The 2540-nt window shown below is 28.9% G+C and overlaps 3 non-coding genes across 3 annotated transcripts; all 3 read left to right on the forward strand.

Annotated features, from left to right (window-relative positions):
* The first annotated feature begins 480 nt into the window (after nt 1-480).
* Nucleotides 481-599, forward strand: LOC117110355. Its single transcript, XR_004445683.1, has one exon. It is a non-coding gene; the product is annotated as a U5 spliceosomal RNA (small nuclear RNA).
* A 717-nt stretch (nt 600-1316) lies between these two features.
* On the forward strand, nt 1317-1435 carry LOC117110354. Its single transcript, XR_004445682.1, has one exon. It is a non-coding gene; the product is annotated as a U5 spliceosomal RNA (small nuclear RNA).
* A 719-nt stretch (nt 1436-2154) lies between these two features.
* Nucleotides 2155-2273, forward strand: LOC117110356. The gene has a single exon (XR_004445684.1). It is a non-coding gene; the product is annotated as a U5 spliceosomal RNA (small nuclear RNA).
* The last annotated feature ends 267 nt before the right edge of the window (nt 2274-2540 follow it).

The following is a 2540-nucleotide window of genomic DNA, read 5'->3' on the forward strand; positions in this document are numbered from 1 at the left end:
GTTTACATAGAAAAGCCATTAAATCTTATCTGAACACTATTTTGCTGAAGGTATGATTATGTAAACTTTATAATAGAGTAAAGTAATATACTGCTGTATAATAATAATGGTTTTTTTTTATATATAAAAGAAAAGTGTGTAGAATTAAAACCAAAATAAGAACACGGAGCCTTGCAAATTTTAATGGTTCTTACAAAAGCAAATGTTAATATCTTTAAATAAATTCCGTCTTCCATACGGTAGGAAGGGAACTTGCATTTTAATAGGCCTACATAAAAAGCTAAATATAAACAGTACAACTATTTAAACTTTTTTACACTTTTTTTAATAGGCCTATCTATCTGTTGGGTTTAATGTCATGTTTTGGTTATTGCGTTTTATAAATATTTGACACTTACCCGTTGCGGTGACCAATGTTATATATAATACTGGTCTCTTATACACATCTAGATGTGTATAAGAGTCCTCGTGCTTCCAACGTCACTCTTGTTTCTCTGCATCACGCATAAATCTTTCGCCTTTTACTAAAGATTTCCGTGCAGAGGAACACTCATTGAGTTTAAACTCAATTTTTCACAGCCCTTGAGAAAATCAAGGGTCGTTATGAAATAAAAGTATTAATGTGTTAGGTTTATTTATGTTTCCACACATCGTTGTCTGGATTGTACGTACTTTTCCAGATATTTTGAGAGTTTTTGTATCTCTTTATGGGCGCTTCATTTACTCACCCAATAAGTAAATAAAATTTCATAAGATAAATAAAATATAAAAATGGATATATCGTGTACATTACATGAACATATGGTTAAGTGTAACTGAAGCAATGCATAAATAAATGAAACGGGCAAATAAATGATAAAAACAAATTAAAGGCAAAAAAGTTGGAAAAAAATAAATTAATAAGGGAGTATATAATTAATTATAATTAAACTATGTGCCATCAAATTATTTAAATCGCAATATTAATAGTATAGGCATTGACAGCTAATGACTAGTTTACATTAAAAAAAAAACCAGACAGAAGCTGTTTGTAGGCCTATATCTTATAACTTTCGTCTTCCATACAGTAAATAAAAAAGGAACTTGCATTGTAACACATAGAACTATAGTTAAATATAAAGATTTTAATTACTTAATTATCACTTTACAGCTATTATTAGAACAGTACAACTTTTAAATTGTTTTTACACTTTTTATTGTTAATATCTAGCTGTTGGGTTTAAAGTCAAGCTTTAGTTATCGCGTTTTATAAATATTTGACACCTACCTATTGCGGTGACCAATGTTATATAGTACTGTCCTCGTGCCATTTGACATTACTCTGGTTACTCTGCATCACGCATAAATCTTTCGCCTTTTACTAAAGATTTCCGTGCAGAGGAACACTCATTGAGTTTAAACTCAATTTTTCTCAGCCCTTGAGAAAATCAAGGGTCGTTATGAAATAAAAGTATTAATGTGTTAGGTTTATTTATGTTTCCACACATCGTTGTCTGGATTGTACGTACTTTTCCAGATATTTTGAGAGTTTTTGTATCTCTTTATGGGCGCTTCATTTACCGACCGAATAAGTAAATAAAATTACATAGGATAAATAAAATATAAAAATGAATATATCGTGTACAGTACATGAACATATGGTTAAGTGTAACTGAAGCAATGCATAAATAAATGAAACGGGCAAATAAATGATAAAAACAAATTAAAGGCAAAAAAGTGGGAAAAAAATAATTAATAAGGGAGTATATAATTAATTATAATTAAACTATGTGCCATCAAATTAATATTTAAATCGCAATATTAATAGTATAGGCATTGACAGCTAATGACTAGTTTACATTAAAAAAAAAAACAGACAGAAGCTGTTTGTAGGCCTATATCTTATAACTTTCGTCTTCCATACAGTAAATAAAAAAGGAACTTGCATTGTAACACATAGAGCTATAGTTAAATATAAAGATTTTAATTACTTAATTATCACTTTACAGCTATTATTAGAACAGTACAACTTTTAAATTGTTTTTACACTTTTTATTGTTAATATCCAGCTGTTGGGTTTAAAGTCAAGCTTTAGTTATCGCGTTTTATAAATATTTGACACCTACCTATTGCGGTGACCAATGTTATATAGTACTGTCCTCGTGCCATTTGACATTACTCTTGTTTCTCTGTATCACGCATAAATCTTTCGCCTTTTACTAAAGATTTCCGTGCAGAGGAACACTGATTGAGTTTAAACTCAATTTTTCTCAGCTCTTGAGGAAATCAAGGGTCGTTATGAAATAAAAATAATGTTTATTATCATTGTTTGGATGGTACGTACTGCTTCCAGACATTCCCTGAGTTTTTTTTTGTTTTGTTTTTGTTTTTTGTTTTTTGTTTTGTTTTGAATGTGCTTATGTGACCGAATATACTGTAAGTAAATAAAATTATATAAGATAAATAAAATATAGAAATGGATATAGCGTAATTGTATTGAACCTTCATTTAGGTAATGTACAATATTTCAATATAAAGATTTAATTACTTAATTACTATCA

Source organism: Anneissia japonica, unplaced genomic scaffold, assembly GCF_011630105.1.
Source record: "Anneissia japonica isolate Jap-2015-1 unplaced genomic scaffold, ASM1163010v1 scaffold5652_len3191_cov136, whole genome shotgun sequence".
NCBI lineage: Eukaryota > Metazoa > Echinodermata > Crinoidea > Comatulida > Comatulidae > Anneissia > Anneissia japonica.